The sequence below is a fragment of the Desmodus rotundus genome, chromosome 8 (genome assembly GCF_022682495.2).
Source record: "Desmodus rotundus isolate HL8 chromosome 8, HLdesRot8A.1, whole genome shotgun sequence".
Classification (NCBI taxonomy): Eukaryota; Metazoa; Chordata; class Mammalia; order Chiroptera; family Phyllostomidae; genus Desmodus; species Desmodus rotundus.
The window spans coordinates 48600538-48620349 of NC_071394.1; positions in this window are offsets into that span (position 1 = coordinate 48600538).

Genomic DNA, 19812 nt, shown 5'->3' on the forward strand with positions numbered 1-19812 from the left:
CCTATAAGTGGAACCTAATCAACAAAACACACAAGCAAGCAAAATATAACCAGACACATTGAAATAAAGAATAAACTGACAGTGACCAGAGGGAAGGGGTGAGGGAGATTATGCAAGAGAAAATTGGAAGGGTCATCAAGGAACATGTATAAAGGACACAGGGACAAAGCCATAGAGGGGTAGGATCAAGGGTGGGAGGTGGAGATGGGTGGGGTGGGGGAGCTTGGTGTGGGGAAAATGGAGACAACTGTATTTGAACAACAATAAAAAATTAAAATTAAAATTAAAAAAAGAAAATAGGAAAAGTCATTTTTAGGGAGTAAATAGCTATTTAAAATGAATATTGTAATAGACTATTTCCTAGGTATATACAGCTTAATATTTTTTAGGTATTTCTCTTTATTGTATATTAGTTATTTTAAAATATTTATAATAATATCTTCCACTTACTGGGATCTATATCCTATGTGTCAAAAATAAACCTAGGAGCTTTATGTATGTTACAGAATGGACCGTGGGGGGAATGAATACTATTACCGAATAGGCTCTGCCTTTTCCTAGGGTCTCCTTATACTAGGTTTGCCTTGCCCACTGCCAGGGGATTATATCTCTCAGTGCCAGAGATGGTGAAAAGAAGAGAAACTATTCATTCAAAAGTTATACTTAGAGTAATGACTTAATGTCTTTGTTAAAATCCCAAAGTCCCTTAAAACACCTACAAATGCACACAGTCCTGTTACAGAGTAGGCGGGGGGTGGTTCACAATACATTATTATAGAAAGGATTCCCCCTTTCTGTCTCTGGAGGTTCCCCCCACACAAACCTCCTAGGTTCGAAATGCCTGCCGCCAGAGGAAAAGACGTCTCTCAATGCCAGAGACTGGTGAAAAGGAAAGAAATTATTTATTGAAAAGTTACACAGACTTAGAGTAATGACTTAATGTCTTCATTAAGATACTAAAGTCCTCTAGAATACCCACAGATACACAGTCCTTCCCTGTCCCTCTGCCCAGTCCAGGGTACTGTATCTCAGGAAAAGAAGTAGAAGTCCATGATTCAGGCTCCCAGCACCATCAGCTGTGTGGCTAATGCAATCTCCAGTTAATCCAAAGCCATGTGGCACCTTCTCACCCACTAGCAAGAGTGCTTCCTCCCCTTTTCTTCCCTGCAAAGTCTCTCCTGTTACCTAAGCCACGTGGCAAAAAGAAGCACTCCAAAACCACATGGTCCTCCCTATTCACTCTGCCAAAGCTACATGATCCTCTCCTTTCTTCCCCAAAACCTCATGGTCCTCTCTATTCACTCCAGAAACGCGTTGTCCTCCCTATCCATCACTGTTGCTCCTAGGTATAAATCCTAGCACCCATCTTCCTTTGCAGCCCCATTTCTGACTCCTCCCACAATCAGTTACACCTGCCAGCATCCCTGTATTCTTCCAGTTTTACTGGGCTGCCATGATAAGTCTGGGCAGGTGTGGCCCCATGACATGGAGCCAATCATCTCCAAGCTCTCACGCAGGCCCTGTAACCAGGGGCAGTTGCTTCCTAGTCCCATCTTAGGGGGAATTCGCTTTCATCCCCCTGGATCAAAGCAGGGCCACAGCTACTTAACATATATATGAAACCAGTTAAAGGTTATAGATATGTTAAATGACCATGCCAGGGGTTAGCTGCAAAGCTGTTGCTACCCAAAAGAGCTCTGAATGGCCCTGTTCCATGTGTCCCATCCCCCCTGGCTCAGGCTTGTGGGGGTGAGGACATCCTATATATATTTTTCTAATATTTCGTGGACACCTTGAGTTCTGGACCCCATTACAAATCCATTCTTGGGGCTCTCCTCTTGGCTGCACCCTGCTTCAGTCCTTTCTTCCCCCCCTTTTCCCAGTCTGGGGTACCATATCTCAGGCAAAGAAATAGAAGTCTGTGGCCCAGGTAACCCCCGGTTCTTCTGAGTAATCCATACTTGGCTGGCAGGCCTCCCGTGTTCCCAGTGCCACCAGCTGTGTAGCCGCCATGATCTCTATTTCTTAATCCAAAACCCACAGGGCACCCTTCTCATGGCCCACCAGCAAGAGTCTTTCCACCCCTTTCCTTCCTGCAAGGTCTCTCCTGCTTCCTAAGCCTTGTGGCAAAGGGAGCACCAAAAGCCATGTGGTTACGACCCGTATGGTTGCTGTGCCTAGGTTTAAATCCCAGTGCCAATTTTCCTTTGCATCCTCATTTCCAACTCCTTTCACAATCAGCTACACCTGCCGGCATCCCCGTATTCTTCCAAGTTTACTGGGCTGCCATGGTAAGTCCGGGCAGGTGTGGCCCCGTGGCATAGAGCCAATCTTCTCCAAGCTCTCACGCAGGCTTTGTAACCAGGGGGAATTGCCTCCTAGTTAAGTCATGGATTGAAGTCACTCCCATCTTGCTGATTCAAAGCATGGCCACAGCTATTCAACATATTCATAAAACCAGTTAAAAGTTATAGGTATGTTAAATGACCATTCTAGATGTTATTTGCAAAACAGTTGATATGCTAAATAACTCAATGGCCCTGCTCCATGTGTCCCATCCCCCAGTTCAGAATTGTGGGGGTGAGGACATCTTATTTTTAATATTTTCTAGACACCCTGAGCTCTGGGCCCAATTACAAATCCCTCTTTGAGGGGGGCCTGGCTACGGCCTGTTACATGTATGTAGTAACTTAGGCACAAATGTTCTAAGACTCAGAGAAGTTTAGTAACTTCCCTAACAACTAATTATGATGGAGCTGGGATTTTTATTTTTAACTTTTTTTAATTGTTGTTCAAGTACTGCTGTCTCCATTTCCCCCTCACCACTACCACCCGCCCCAGCCATCCCCACTTCCCGCCCTTGATTCCCTACCCCCTTTGGTTTTGTCCATGTGTCCTTTATACGTGTTCCTGAAAAGCCTTCCCCATTTTTCCCCTTTTCTTCTGTCCCACGTCCCCTCTGGTTACTGTCAGTTTGTTCTTAATTTCAGTGTCTCGGGTTATATTTTGCTTGCTTGTTTGTTGTGGAGCTGGGATTTGAATGAGACTCTGACTCTTGCTCAATATTAGCCTCACTATGATGGTATAGTTAAATAATTCTCTCCTCAATCAATTAATTTACTTTAGATGTTTAAAAATGCTTTCAAGAGTAATAGTTGGTCCATTTTCAAGTTATATAATGCTCTTCAAAATATTCAACTGGTATTATAACTCAGTTGTGTAGAGAAAATATACGTTCCTCAAGAAGCATTGTGTGCTTAATATCAGTAAGAAGAGAAAGAAGAATAAGGAGGAAAAGAAGGAAACATATTGAAGGAGGGTGCAGCCAAGAGGAGGGACCCAAGAAGGGATTTGTAATGGGGTCCAGAACTCAAGGTGTCCAGGAAATATTAGAAAAATATATATAGTATGTTCTCACCCCCACAAGCCTGAGCCAGGGGAGAATGGGACACATGGAACAGGGCCATTCAGAGCTGTTTCGGGTAGCAACAGCTTTGCAGTTAACCCCTGGCATGGTCATTCAACATATCTATAACCTTTAACTGGTTTCATACATATGTTAAATAGCTGTGGCCCTGCTTTGAGGCAGGGGGGATGGGAGCAAATTCCACCCAGGATGGGACTGGGAAGCAACTCCCACTGGTTACAGGGCCTGTGTGAGAGCTTGGAGATGATTGACTCCATGCCATGGGGCCACAACTGCCCAGACTTACCATGGCAGCCCAGTAAAGCTGGAAGAATATGGGGATGCCAGCAGGTGTAACTGACTGTAGGAGGAGTCTGAAATGGGGCTGCAAAGGAAGATGGGTGCTGGGATTTATACCTAGGCGCAACAGCGATAGAGAGGGAGGACCACGCAATTCTGGAGTAAATAGAGAGGACCTTGCAGTTCTGAAGTAAATAGGGAGGGCCACGTGGTTCTGAGGGGAAAGGAGAGGACCATGAGGTTCTGATGGAGTGAATAGGAGAGGACCATGTGGTTTTGGAGTGCTTCTTTTTGGCACGTGACTTAGGCAGCAGGAGAGACTTTGCCGGGAAGAAAAGGGGAGGAAGCACTCTTGCTGGTGGGCCATGAGAAGGTGCCACATGGTTTTGGATTAACTGGAGATTGCAGCGACCACCCAGCTGATGGTGCCGAGAGCCTGAATCACCGACTTCTACTTCTTTTCCTGAGACACGGTACCCCGGACTGGGCAGAGGGAGTGGGAAGGACTGTGTATCTGTGGGTATTCTAGAGGACTTTAGTATCTTAATGAAGACATTAAGTCATTACTCTAAGTCTGTGTAACTTTTCAATAAATAATTTCTTTCCTTTTCACCAGTCTTTGGCATTGAGAGATTTGGCATTGAGACTATTTTCTTAATTACCATAATAACGATAAAGAATGCCATTATCTTCTTCTTCCTTCTGCTTTCTTGATGCTTTGAATGACTCCGTGGCTTCAGGAATGTCCTATGGTTCTTAGAACAGGTATTCTTTCTCTATTTGCTTTAGCTATATGTCCCTTTTCAACTTAATTTTGCTTGCCTTGCTGGTATGTTTGATTTAAGTTAAAAGCTAGCACAAATCAGTCTTGTCTTACTTCTGACTTTGCTATTGTCTGCTTGTATATGTTGCTAACTGCCTGTCCTCAGTTTCTGGAGGCTGCAGGACTCCCGAATCTCTTTGCCTTGTCTCTTATCCAACCTATTTTCAGGGGTAGCACATGACTGATCCAGAGTTGCTCTCACGTCTCTATCTAGTTTAGATTGGATCCTCTTTTTGCATGACTGAGCTGAGCTACCAAATGTGTGTCACCATTCCCCAGAACATACACGCGAAGTAGGGGAGTTGAGTAAGTGGGCACATACCCCAGAAATCATATTTTTACAGAGTTCTTACTAGTAACCAGGGTTATAAGACACTCTCTCTGCTTCTATTGTGACACTGACATATCTTGTTGCCTTTCTTTCAGCCCTTGTGTCACTGGACCACTGGACTGGTTCTGTGATGGGGGCTGGCCCTATCCCAGGTATGGTGCAGGACCTCCAAGTTCCTGACTCATGCAGAAAAGATTTCAAGAAGGAATCTGAGTGAGAGTCTGAGTGAGAGTGATGGCAAGTTTTATCCAGGTAGAGACAAAGAGGCTGGGAGGCGCTGCTGTGAAAGGAGTGAAAGTAGTCACCCAAAGGGACTCGGGTGAGTGAGCTGCACACGTGGTCAGTTAGTTCTTGGGATTTTATGTGTTTCCAGTTTTTTAATTTTGTGGTGTCAAATTCTGTCTCTGGCTCCTGGTTGGGAGAAAGCTTCTTGTTCCTACTCTGGTCCATTCAGGAAGTGTCACGAGGTTTGTCAGTTTTCATTATAGTGATGATATAATGATCTTTAGAGTTGTTCGCTGATCAATTTTCCCTCACCTTGGATTGACCAGCTTTTCGCTAATTCTTCTTGTTGACTTCTGCAGGCACATACCAACATATGGCTTTCCTGCCATAAGCAGTTTCCCTTGGATCATGGGTGGACTGGACCTCTGGGAGAGGAGCTTCCAGCTTAACAACCTGTGATGTTGGTTTCTACTTCCTTATTCCACTTGTTGGGTGTTTTCTCTAACTTCTTTCCATCCTGACTCACTTGCTTATGATCTTTTGTCATGACTAGATTATTAGATTTAAAGGGAAAATTACTATATATTGCTATGCAATGATTATGAAAGTGTTTCTCACATTTGGTACAGAAAATAATTTCAGATGCTTATGTTATTTACATTTTTAGTTATTATATAATCCCAGGGAATATGGCTTAGACATTTCTGTCTATTGTTGTTATTTCCATAAACTGATATAGGTTTCTCAACTAAGCTCCATTACTTAACAATCTAATAGGAGCCAAAGAGAAGAAGTAGAACTGCTAAGCAAGAGTAGTTAGTGACTTTAATTTTTAGTGCATCTTTTTATTTACAAAGTACAATTTTATTTATTTATTTTTCTTATTTTTATTGTATTTTTTCCATTACCATTTAGTCCTCTTATACATCCTTACACCTGCAATCACCGCACTGTTGTCCACGTCCATGAGTCCTTTTTCCTTTTTGCTCATCCCTCTACCCCTTAACCTCCCCCACTCCTAAACTGCCATCCTGCTCTCTATGAGTCTCTCACTATTTTACTTGTTAGTTCAGTTTGTTCATTAGATTCCACATGTGAGTAAAATCATATGGTATTTGTTTTCCTGACTGGCTTATTTCACTTAGGATAATGTCCTTCATATCTATCCACACTGCCACAAAGGGTAAAACTTCCTTCTTGTTTACAGCCAAGTAATATTCCATTGTGTAAATGTCCCATAGTTGTTTTATTCACTCATCCAGTGGACACTTGGGCTGTTTCCATATCTTACCAAGAATGTAAATAACACTGCAATGAACATAGGAGTGCTTATGCTCTTTTGAATTAATGTATTGGGGTCCTTCAGATGTGTTCCTAGAAGTAGGATTGCTGGGTCAAAAGACAGATCCATTTTTAATTTTTTGAGGTATCTCCATACTGCCTTCCATAGTGGCTGCACCAATCCACATTCCCACCAACAGTGCAAAAGAGTTCCCCTCTCCACATCCTTGCCAGCACATATTGTTTGTTGATTTATTGATGGTAACCATTCTGTCAGGTGAGAGATAATATCTCATTGTGGTTTTAATTTGCATTTCTCTGATGATTAGTGATGTTGAGCATGTTTTCATATGTCTATTGGCCATCTGCATGTCCTTTTGGAGATGAGTCTGTTCAGGTCTTTGACCATTTTTTAATTGGGTTGTTTCGTTGTTTTGGTGTTGAGGCTGGTAAGTTCTTTGCAAATTTTGGATGTTAACCCATTATCAGATGTATCAGTGAATATGTTCTCCCATTCTGTGGGTTATCTTTTTATTTTGTTGATGTTTTCCTTTGCTGTGCAAAAGTATTTTTAGTTTGATATAGCCCCATTTGTTTCTTTTTTCTTTTTTTTTCCCTTGCCTGGGAAGATATATTTTGAGAAAATATTGCTACAAGCTATACCCGAGATTTTCTGCCTATGATTTCTTCTCAGATTTTTAAGGTTTCAGGTCTAACATTAAATTTTTAATCCATTTTGAATTTATTCTTGTGTGTGGTATAAGAAGGTGGTCTAGTTTCATTTTTCTGCATATAACAGTCCAATTTTCTGAACACCATTGATTGAATAAACCATCTTTAGTCCTTGTATGTGCTTACTTCCTCTGTTGAATATTAATTGACTATAAATGTGTGGTTTCATGTCTGAGCTCTCTATTCTGTTCCATTGATCTACATGTCTATTTTTATGCTAGTACCATGCTGTTTTGATTACTATGGCCTTATAGTATAGTTTGATAATAGGTAGCATGATTCCTTCAACTTTGTTCTTTTTTCTCTGGATTGCTGATGCTATGCAGGGCCTTCTATGGTTTTATATAAATTTTTGAAATATTTGTTTTAGTGCAGTGAAATATATCATTGGAATCTTGATAGTGACTTCATTGAATCTATCGATTGCTTTGGGTGGTATGGACATTTCAATAATGTTAATTCTTCCTATCAATGTACATTGTATGTGCTGCCACTTACTAGTATCTTTTTCAATTTCTTTCTTCCGTGTCTTAAAATTTTCTCAGTACAGGTCTCTTACCATCCTTGGTTAGGTTTATTCCTAGGTATTTTAATGTTTTTGAAGCAATTGTGAATGAGATTGTTTGCTTAATTTCCCTTTCTGTTAGCTAATTTTTGGCATATAAAATGCACTGATATCTGGATATTAACTTTGTATTCTGCTATTTTACTGAATTCATTTATCAGCTCTGGTAGTTTCTTCATGAAGTCTTTGGGGTTCTCTATGTATGCAAGGGTGTCCAACCTGTGGCCCACGAGCCACATGTAAGCCAGGATGGCTGTGAATGTGGCCCAACACAAAATCAAAACTTTACTAAAACATTGAGTATTTTTTGTGATTACATGTCACAACATATTTAATGTGTAGCTGAAAACAACTCTTCTTCCCGTGTGGCCCAGAGATACCAGAACTTTGGGCACCTCCAAATAGTATTATGTCATCTGCAAATAAAGACAATTTTACTTCTTCCTTTCCAATTTGAATGCCTTTTTCTTCTTTTCCTCTAATTGCTGTGGTTAGGACTTGCGTACTATGTTGAACAAAAGAAGCGAAAGTGGACATCCCTGTTTCGTGCCCAATAATATGGGAAATGCTTATAGTTTTTGCCCATTGAGTATGATGTTGGCAGTGAGTTGGTCATATATGGCCTTTATTATGTTTAGGTATGTTCCCTCTATTCTCACTTTGCTGAGAGTCTATATCATAAATGGGTGCTGGATTTTATCAAATGCTTTTTCTGCATCTATTGATATGATCATGTTATTTTATGCTTTATTTCGTTTATGTGGTGAGTCACATTTATTGGTTTGCAAATGTTGTACCAACTTTGCATTTCTAGAATAAATTCATTTGATCATGCTGTATGATCTTTTTGAAGCATTACTGTATTTGGTTTGCTAATATTTTGTTGAGGATCTTAGAATCTATGTTCATCAGGTATATTGGCCTATAATTTTATTTTTTTGTAGTGTCTTCATCTGGTTTTAGAATTAGGATAATGCTGGCATTCTAAAATGAACATGGGAGTCTTCTCTCCTCTTGAATTTTTTGAAATAGTTTGAGGAGATGAGTTCTTATTTCTTCTTGGAATGTTTAGTAAAATTCAACTGTGAAGTTGTCCAGTCCAAGGTTTTTGTTTGTTCAGAGGGGTTTTTTTACTATTATTATTATTACTGCTTTAATTTCATTAGTGGTAATCTGTCCATTCAGATTCTCTGGTTCTTCCTGATTCAATTTTGGAAGACTGTATGTTTCTAGGAATTTATTCATTTCATCCAGGTTGTCCAGTTTGTTGGCATATAGTTGTTCATATTATTTCCTTACAATTTTTAAAATTTCTTTCATGCCAGTTGTTATTTCTCCTCTTTCACTTCTGATTTTATTTATTTGGGTCCACTTTCTTTCTTTCTGGAAAAGACTGGTTAAAGGTTTGTTAATTTTGTTTATCTTTTCAAAGAACCATCTTCTGGATTCATTGATCTTCTGAATATGTTTTTAGACTCTCTTTCATTGATTTCTGTTTTGACTTTTATTATTTTTTTTCTTCTACTCACATTAGGCATTATTTGCTATTCTTTTTCAAGATCCTTTAGGTGTAAAGTTAGATTGTTTATTTGAGCTCTTTCTTTCTTTGAGAAGGCTTGTAAATGCTATGAATTTCCTTCTTAGGATTTCTTTCCCAGTGTCCCACAGATTTTGATTGTTGTGGTCACATTTTCATTTGTTTCAAGGAATATTTGATTTCTTCCTTGATCTTGTTGACCCACTCATTGTTTGTAACATGTTATTTAACTTTCTTGTCTTTGTGGTTTGTTCAGTTTTCTTCTTATGATTGATTTCTAGTTTCATAGCATTATGGTCAGAAAAGATTTTAGATAAGATTTTAATCTTCTTAAATTTTTGAGGCTTGTTTTGTGTCCTAATATGTAGTCTGTCTTTGAAAATGTTCTGTGTGTACTTGAAAAGTATGTATTTTCTTCTGCTTTGGTATGAAGTGTTCTGAAGGTATCAAACAGAGGAAAATAGTCTAACAATACAATGGTATTAAATACATATCTATCAATAATCACCTTAACTGTAAATGACTGAAATGCTCAAACCGGAAGACATAGGGTAGCTGAATGTGTGAGAAAACAAGACCCATATATATGCTGCCTCCAAGAAATCCACCTCAGATTGAAAGATATACTCAGACTAAAAATAAAGGGATAAAGAAAGCTATTTCACGCAAAGGAAAGGAATAAAAGCTGAGATAGCAATATTTATATTTGACAGAATAGACTTTAAAACCAAGGATATAGTAAAAGACAAAGAAAGACACTACATAATGATAATGGGAACAATCCAACAAGAGGATATAACCCTAGTAAACATTTATGCACCCAACATAGGAGCACCTAAATATGTAAAGCAAATCATGTTGGACATACAGGGAGAAATTGATAGAAATACAGTTGCGGTTGGGGATTTTAACATCCATTGACTTCAGTGGATAGATCTCCCAGGCAGAAAATCAACAAGGAGACAGTGCCCTTAAATGACACACTAGATTAAATGGATTAATTGATATGTTTAATGCAATTTTTAATAGAATCTGTTTTTTTTTCCACTTCTGATATTTTAATCAACACTGTGGGCTCTTAAGATTGATGTTCTGTAACAGAACAGCAGGGATGAAATTTCCACCACTTAAATTATGACAACACATATTATGTAAGAATTATAGAGACTTTATTATGTGTCAGCCTATCCTGCAAAGCCAAAGCCAGTCCTTCAGGAGAATTATGATTTGGAAAGAAGAAAAAATTCAATCTTTGGAAGAAAGTGGGCATAATGCTGTATTGCTACAGGGATAATGATACTTAAACTGGCAGTAAAATATTAGAACTTTATTAAATATAGACATCTTGCTTTATAGTACTGTGTTTACTAATACACTGTTTAAATAAAGAAAGTAATTAAATTGGAGAACAACAAGAAATAAAGATTGAGATGAAGAAGCAAAAACCAATTAACAGATGGCATTTTTTGAACACAAGGCAGCAGAATCTACTATTTTTTTATAGCTAAAGGGAAAAAAATCACCAAGAAATGGGAAAATAGATGCCAGCTGGAGTACAGTGCTAATAAATACTTATTTTAACAGAAATAAAAGCAATTCCTTCTTTCCTGCTTTGATTCATTCAATTCAAATCAACTTTTCATAATTTTAGGTTGAGCTACTGATTATTTGCTACATATAATTCTAGGTGCTTGAGATACAATGTTTAAAACATAGATTTGGTCCTTAGCCTTTGTGTAGTGAAGAATTAACCTTACCCAGAGAAAGATCTGAACTTTGTCCCAGTTTATGGGAGGTAACCGCTAACCCTTGGAATTTCCTAAGTGATAACAATACCTTTGTTATTCCTGGGGACCTCTGAGGCCATATTTGATAGTTTATGCTGAAAGATGACTCAGAATAGGGCCAGGCAGAAAGACCAATCGCATGATTAGAAAGAGCTTTGGGACAAGTAAAATCAGACCAACCTCAAAGAGTGTGGGGTTACAGAGAGAGAAGGACTGGAGATTAAATTCAATGATGTAAACAATAACTGGATCAGTTATGCTGAAATAATAAAGCCTCAGTAAGAACTCTGGACACCAGGGGAGCTCAGGTGGACTTCCTGAGTTGTCAATATGCTGGTCCTCTTGACTTGGCCCCCTTTCTTCTCTTACATTTATGAAAATGGATGGAACAGCAACAATCTGATAGGCTAAAAATTAACTTCTGAAAAATAAGTTACAAAAATGTGAAAAGTAAAATTCACTTACATTTGGCCTTGTTATCATATAAACCTCATCTATTCAACAAACCTGAGTGATTCTCTCTACCTAATATCCAGTACTCAGGCTCAAATTTTTCTGTATTTTCTCATTGCATTGGCTCAAAAATGTACCTTGTTCATCTAAAATATGCTTGATTGATATAGATTTTAATATACTTATCAAATTTAGTATTTTATCATTAAAATTTCCAAATTTCCTTTTATTGTAAATGAAAAACAGCTTGCATTATTTTATTTTTTTCCATAGATTATTATCTGGACTGGTAGAAGGATTTATTTAAAAAGAAAAACCTTGATTGTACCATGTACTGCTCATTTTTTGTAGTGTAAATCCACTTCACCAAGCACAGTTCAAGCTCCCAATGTGACATCACTGATGTTAGTCCTCACTGAGGAAGTTGAGCAGGGATGCTAACAATCGGCTTTCTCAAGACACTTTGAGCTGGTTCCTGCATATCACTCACTGTATTTTTTTATAAGAGATGGCAGGATTTCCAAATTGTAATAGAAAAAGATACAGAGATAAATGTAGGCATCTTGGGAAAATATTAACTTTTACTAAGTCAATATATTGTATTTGGATTACAAAATAAGATAAGCGAATTCAGTTGCTTTGTTATTAAATAATATGTTTAATATTGTAGATAAAAGTGATTAAAACAATCTTAAGGAGAAGTTCTATTTTTTTCAAGTCATTAATGAGGAACATTAAGATCCTTTGGAATTAATATATAAATCCAGAATAAAATGTAGATTTATCTTGTTAATTCCTTCTTTATTCTTTTTATGTGGGAATTTAAAAATAAAATTATCATTGTGAGAATGTTTGAAATTAAGAGATGTTTAAAAGGATATTGTAATACCATATGAGCTCACCTTTAACTGGAACATAATCAACAAAAGAAAAAAAGCAAACAAAATATAACCAGAGACATTGAAATTAAGAACAATGTAACAGTAGCCAGAGGGGAGTGGGGAGGGGATAGTGGGGAGAGGGGTTTACAGGAGCTACTATAGGGACACAAGGACAAAATCAAGTGGGAGGGTAGAGGTGGGGGAGGGAGGTGGCACTGGTTGGGGTGGGGTGGAGGTATGGGGAGAAAGTGCAGACAATTGTAACTGAATAAAAAAATAAAAATAAAAGGATTTCACAGTACCTAATTTGAAGCTTTAAAAGACTGGTCATTGTTATCCTTCTTAAAAGTGAACCAAAAGATATCTGTCACAGAGATAATTTCTAACAAATGACATTTGTAGGGACTTTGTCTTTTTTGTGCTTAGATACTCAAATAACTATTGCATGATCCTTTAGAAAATATAGTTTTCTTTTCTCTGTAATTTTATTGTTGTACAAGTACAGTTGTCTGCCTTTTCCCCTCAGCCCAGCCTACCCCCTATCCCTTCCCACCTCCCTTCCATTTCCACCCCCCCCATTATTGTCCATGTGTCCTTTATAATTGTTCCCACAAATCCTTCACCCCTTCCCCCTGAAATTCCTGCCCCTGTCCCCTCTGGTCACTGTTGGCCTTTTCTCAATTTCAGTGTCTTTGGTTATATAGAAAATATAGTTTTTTATGTTATTAATGAATAATAACTAGGGACAGGTTTCATATTTATTTATTGTTAACATGTATTTGTTGTGAAAATACTGAGCAGAAGAACCATAAGGAGAAGAGGTCTCTAGTTTTAGTACCAGAACAACTTGGATACAAATACTTTTACTTTCATTCAATAAATGGACAACTTACTTAGTAGCTCAGAGTCTGTTTTGTCATTTATAATATGGAAATAGAATCTTCTTTGTGAGGTTATTTTAAGAATTAAAAAGAATGTTTTTAAAGTCACTATTGTTAAACAAAAACTTTTACATTCTAAAAAGTTTTCTTTTTTAAGTATATTTTATTAGAGTTGTCCCATCCTTTTTGTCTCTTTTTTATGCCCCTCCACACTGTACCCTACCTCCCTCCAGCATTTCCATCCTTATTTCATGTCCATGGGTCATACATATAAATTCTTTGGCTTCTACATTTCCTATACTGTTCTTAACCTCTTCCTGTCTATTTTGTACCTACCATTTATGCTTCTTATTCCCTGTATCTTTTCCCTCATCCCCCTCCCCACTGATAACCCTCCATGTGATCTCTATTTCTGTGATTCTGTTCCTGTTCTACTTGTTTAGTTTATTTGTTTGTATAGGTTCAGTTGTTGATAGGCATGAGTTTGTGTTCATTTTCCTGTTCATAGTTTTGATCTTCTTGTTTATCTTAGATAAGTCCCTTTAAAATTTCATATAATAAGGGTTTGGTGATGATGAACTGCTTTACCTTGACCTTAACTGGGAGCCCTTTATCTGCCCTTCCATTCTAAGTGATAGTTTTGTTGGACAGAGTAATCTTGGGTGTAGGTCCTTGCCTTTCATGACTTTGAATACCGCATTTTTCAGACTATAAGACACACTCCCCCCCTAAATTTGGGAGGAAAATGGGGGTGAATCTTATAGTCCAAATGTGGCTTACTTGGCTCACTGGGGAAGAGAGAGCAGAGGTGGAGTGGGTTTTTTTCCCCCCTATTTTCCTCCTCTAAAACTTAGGTATGTCTTATGGTCTGTTGCATCTTATAGTCTGAAAAATACGGTACTTCTTTCCAGACCCTTCTTCTCTGTAAGTTTTATTTTTAGAAACCATCTGATAGTCTTATGGGAACTCCTTTGTAGGTAACTGTTTCCTTTTCTCTCACTGCTTTTAAGATTCTCTCCTTATCTTTAATCTTGGGTAATGTAATTACGATGTGCCTTGGTGTGTGCTTCCTTTGGTTCAACTTCTTAGGGACTCTAAGCTTCCTGGAATTGCATGTGTAGTTCCTTCCCCAGGTTTGGGAAATTTTCCTTCATTATTTTTTCAAATAAGTTTTCAATTTGTTGCTCTTCCTCTTCTTCTTCTGGCACCCCTATGATTCGGATTTTGGGAAGTTTAAAGTTGTCCCAGATGTTCCTAAGCTTCTCCTCATTTTTTTGAACTCTTGTTTCTTCATTCTATTCCAGTTCAATATTTCTTTCTTCATTCTGTTCCAAATCATTGATCTGAGTCCAGGTTTCCTTCCCTTCACTGTTGGTTCCCTGTATATATATTTTTTTTATTTCACTTTGTGTAGCCTTCACTTCTTCCTCTATTTTGCATCAGTATTCAATAATTTCTGTAAGCATCCTGATTACCAGCGTTTTGAACTCTTCATGTGATAAGTTGGCTACCTCTTCATTGCTTATTTCTTTCTCTGGAGTTTTGATCTCTTCTTTCATGTGGGCCATATTATTTTTGTCTTGGTGCACCTGTTAAGTAGTAAGGGGCAGGGTATTTGCCAGGGCGGGGCAACCCACATTGCTGCTTTGTGGTGCTGTATGTGGGGGAGGAGTCAGAGAGGGAACAAGGCCACTTGCTGGGTTCTTGCCCTGCTTTTAGTCACTTCCCCTGCTACCCAGAAGCAAATTAGTCCTTTCTGGTGCTGATTCCTGGATGTATCGGTTTGTGTATGTTCTAGGACCCACGGGTCCCTCCAACAAATTCTCCCATAAGGCTGGGAGTTTCTCCCACAACCAGAAGCCCAACAGATTTTTATAGCCAGAGGGTTTGAGGCTTTATTTCCCTGTGCTGGAACAGTGGGTTGCACGGTCTGTCTCGTTCCCCAGTTGTTCCTCCTAATTTATCCACATGTGAATATGGGACCATTTGGTCTTCCAGCCACTGCCTTGCCCACCTGTTGCATCAGCGGTCACCTCGTTGTGCTTCTTCTCTGCCCTGGTTGCCCATCTCCACCCCTCCTACCAGTCTGGATGAATGTTTGTTCTTAAACTCCCTTGTTGTCAGACTTCTATACAGTTTGGTTTTCTGGCAATTCTGGTTGTTTTTTTGTTTTGTTTTGTATTTGTTTTTAAATTGGCTGTTGCCCTTCTTTTGTTTGTGCAAGGAAGCAAAGCATCTCTACCTATGCCTCCATATTGACCCAAGTCGTAGCCAGAAAAAGGGCTAGGTCCTAGGGCATAAGTCTAAACCACCCACAGCAGGGCTAGAAGGAGAAGACATGTCCTGCAGTTGATGGACTTTTTTATAATCAAGTAAGGAAATGAAACATGTAAGTTATTTTGAAAAAAAACTTTACATTGGCTATAGTTACAGGACATGTGAGAAGTTGCAGTGGGGTTCGTTCTGGGATAACTCTATAGTCTACAAAGAAAAAGTATTTGCTCTTCAGGATTGCTTGTAGGCAGTGGTCCTGAAAGTTCATGTATAAGCAAGATGCAGAGGTGTCTGATGTTTGATCACTCAGCTATCGTCTTTAGATAATTATGAAAGTAGCCACTTATAAGTTAATTCAAAGTTTCAATCTACATTGAGAAATGTAAGCAGTCTTTTGTTGGTTTTGCCCAGCAGTTTTTAAATGCCTAAGCTTTCTTGTTTCTTCCTTCCACCTTTGACCTCCTGCAATTTAATTTAGGACATTTTGATTCTATTTGTTTCTTGACACTATAAACCACTGGAATAAATACTCAATAACTAGAAGCTCCTAGTAATATTGTAGGCAATAAGAGCTGGAATTCAGAAGTAGAACTTTGGAATGTTTAGGAATTTTGTGCGTGTGTGTCACAGGATTGCAACTCACAAACAATAGACTCTAACTCAAGTTTTTTGACTCTTATTCTGGTTTTCTTTCAAAAACACCATTGAGCATATAATAATAATTTGTGAAAAACTTGAATTGTGGAAAATTGTGAAAATGTTGACCATATAAATTAAACTGCTAAAATCAAAATAATCATCATTGTTAGTTATAGAGTGGAAAGTCTTTGCACTATGTGATTGAAGTTAAAAAAAAAAAGGTCGATAGGTATATCTTAATTTCTTTAGGAAATTTCTAAAACTATACTTGGCTTTGAAAAAATTGTTTAGAATTGATTATATAGGTTAAGAAAACATATCTTTGGAGTCCATTGCTATAGTCTTCCTATTTATTACCTCTTAGTTTTTTTTATTGTTGCATATCAAAATGATCACAAACTGCATATAAAATGGCACATATTTAGAATTTCACAATTTGCAGACATCTAGGTAGGCATGGCTTCAGTGGATGCCCCTCCTTGGAGTGTCAATCATGTTGGTGCCCAGCTAAGTTCTCATCCGAAGGCTGAACTAGGGAAGAATCTGCTTCCAAATTCATCAGTTGTTGATAGAGTTCGTTTTCTTGCAGCTACATGACTGAAGGTTAGTCCTTTTGCTGGTAGTCAGCTAGAAGCCACTCCAAGTTCTTAGAGGACCCTGCAGCTCCTTGCCATGTGGATTCTCCAACCTTAGGTCTCTAGGTCTATTTGCTAAGACAGAAAATTGTCTGACATAACATAATCATGGAAGTGACATCCTGGTATCTTTACTATATTTTATTGGTTATAAATAAGTCATAGTTTTTGTCCGCATACAAGGATGTGAGTATCCTTACACAAAGGTGTAAACCCAAGAAGGTGGGTTTCATTGGATCTCACTTTCAACTTTATCAGTTCTTTCAACAACAACTAATAGTAATTTTAATATAAAATGAAATAAAATCACTGAAACACTGTTTGCTAATTCTTTGATAGTATATTTTATGTCAATAAATATGTGGCCACTTAAGCAATTTTTATCTTTAATCCAGTAAGATAGTGGATTTTTGTTTTGAGTATAAATACAAAGTAAAGTAGAATATTTTGAAAGGTTCAGAATACAGGTTTTCTTTGAAAAATGCACTGCAGAAAAATCAGCACCTTGGATTTATGTATAAGATTTCCACCAGACTTTATTAAAAAGAAGCTGGTGGAAAAATTCATGTGACAGTGTTCTAGAGGAGCCACAGAGTGGCTGCAAAGACCTCATAGCTTTGAAAATGATACAATCTTTTAATCTTCCCTCTGCACTGTGAAGCACACTTTGGCTTTGGTGTTCTGAGATGTTAAAAATATCTTGTAAAAACACATCATCTGTTTATGAAAGTTACACCATTTCCTGGGTTTACAATATTTTCTATAAGCAAAAATCATTCCATATAATCACATTTGCAGTGTATATTTTATGGAACACAATGTCTTTTAAAGTTGGTCTCTGTATTCTTTACTTATTGCTATGTAATAAGTGACCTCAATGCATGATGTAAATAACAGATTTTTACATTTCACAATTTCTGTAGTAAAGAGTCGGGGCAGAGTTTAGCTGGTGCTTCTGTCTCAAGTCCTCTTATGCAGTTGCAGGTAAGATGTCAAGTGGGGCTGCAGTCTCTTAAGACTCACCAAGCAATGAGAGATCTGCTTCCAAGCTCATTCATGCGGTTGCTGGCACGTTCAGATCTTTACCAGCTATTGGTTGGGATCTCAGTTCTTTATCACCTGGGCTTCTCTATAAGGCTGCTTATACCATAACAGTTGGCTTCCTCTTTGGTAAGGTAACAGAGATTGTGGAGAGGATTCCAAGGCAAAACTCACAGCCTTTTAATGATCTAATCCAGTGGGTGGCATTCTAACACTTCTGCCCAATTGTATTCCTAGAAGTGAGTCACTCAAATGGAAGGTACTACGAAAGCGCACAGATTTCAGGAGGTCAGACCACTGTGGGGTATCTCAGAGGCTGCTTAGCACAGGTGTAGATTGTAAAAATGAAACAGAATGTTTTTTTAAATATTTTATTTATTTATTTTTAGAGAGAGGGTAAGGGAAGGAGAGAGAGGAACATTATTGTGTGGTTGCCTCTCACACACCCCCTACTGGGGACCTGGCCTGCATGTGCTCTGACTGGGAATCGAACTGGTGACCCTTTGGTTCACAGGCCAGCACTCAATCTACTGAGCCATACCAGCCAGGACAAAACAGAATGTTAAGTAAAGAAGGTACATGGCATGTATTTAGTGGCTACATGTTCTAGATGTCTTTCTTTTATCATGCTGGTTTCATCTTCACACAGCTTTTGGAAATCGAACTTCAGAGACATAATGGAACTTGCCTGAGGTCACCTTGGTAGTTAGCAGAGGTAAAACGATGTTCTGTTTGACTCCAAGCCTGTGCTAATCAGGTCTTCACTTGAGCAACTTCTGGAAATGCTCAAGCCCCATATCTTATTGTAGCTACAGGATGCTGCACTGACCATAGCTTCAGTATTTAAAGGGAAAATATAATAGTTCAAAAACATACTAAGTTTTAAACCTTTGAGAATAAGAGACATTTTTTAAATTCTAAATATTTACCTTACAGAAATCCTTACAAAAGAGCACACCCAATAGCAATAAGGTAAACTCAGTATATTTGTTGTTCAGTGGCTTGGCGCTGGTGACACTCTGTAGCCCATTTCTGACCTACAGAGGTAAGTAGGTAGCCATTCATTCTGGCTGTCGTTTCTCTCTCTCTGTCTCGCCCTCCCATTATGCCTCCTCTCTCTTCTTTTAGTACATACATACACATGCCGTGACTACTCAGAACTAAAGGTATATTTTCTGTCATGACTCGAGATATATATGTACATGTGTTCTATATATAAATCATTTGCTTCCTTTTTTCCTAAGGATGATATAAATCACTAATACCTTGGGACATTCCATACCATCTTAATCTACCTGATTATAAACTAATAATCATGTTTTTATCATTATTCTTATTTTAATGGCATATTAAATTTCTCTTTGGTGTCCCTATTACATTCTGTGAATGTTCCATAAATTTTCAGCAGTCACATTTGATTATTCAGAGTCTAGTTCAAAAACTCATCCTCAAAAATAATTTAGATCTCCCCTTGGAGATCAAACCCTTGCTCGAGATATCATAGGGAAATATGTGTGCTCATATGGTTGGTTCTCTTTTCATTTTAATGCTGTTTCCTTTAGCCATACAGAAGCTTTTTATTTTGATGAGGTCTAATTTGTTTATTCTTTTCTTTATGTCCCTTGCTCTAGGGGACATATCAGTGAAAATATTGCTGTATGGAATATCTGAGATTTTCCTGCCTATGTTCTCCTCTAGGACTTTTATGGTGTCACAGCTTATATATAAGTCTTTTATTCACCTTGAATTTATTTTTGTGTATCGTGTAAGTTGGTGATCAAGTTTCTTTTTTTTTTGCCTGTAGCTGTCCAGCTCTCCCAACACAACTTGTTGAAGAGGCTATTTTTGCTCCATTTTATGCTTCTGTCCCCCTTGTCAAATATTAATTGACCATAGAGACTTGGGTTTATTTCTGGGCTCTCAATTCTGTTCCATTGGTCTATGTGTCTGTTCTTATGCCAGTACCAGATTGTTTTGATTACTGTGGCCTTGTAATACAGTTTGATATCAGGCATTGTGAT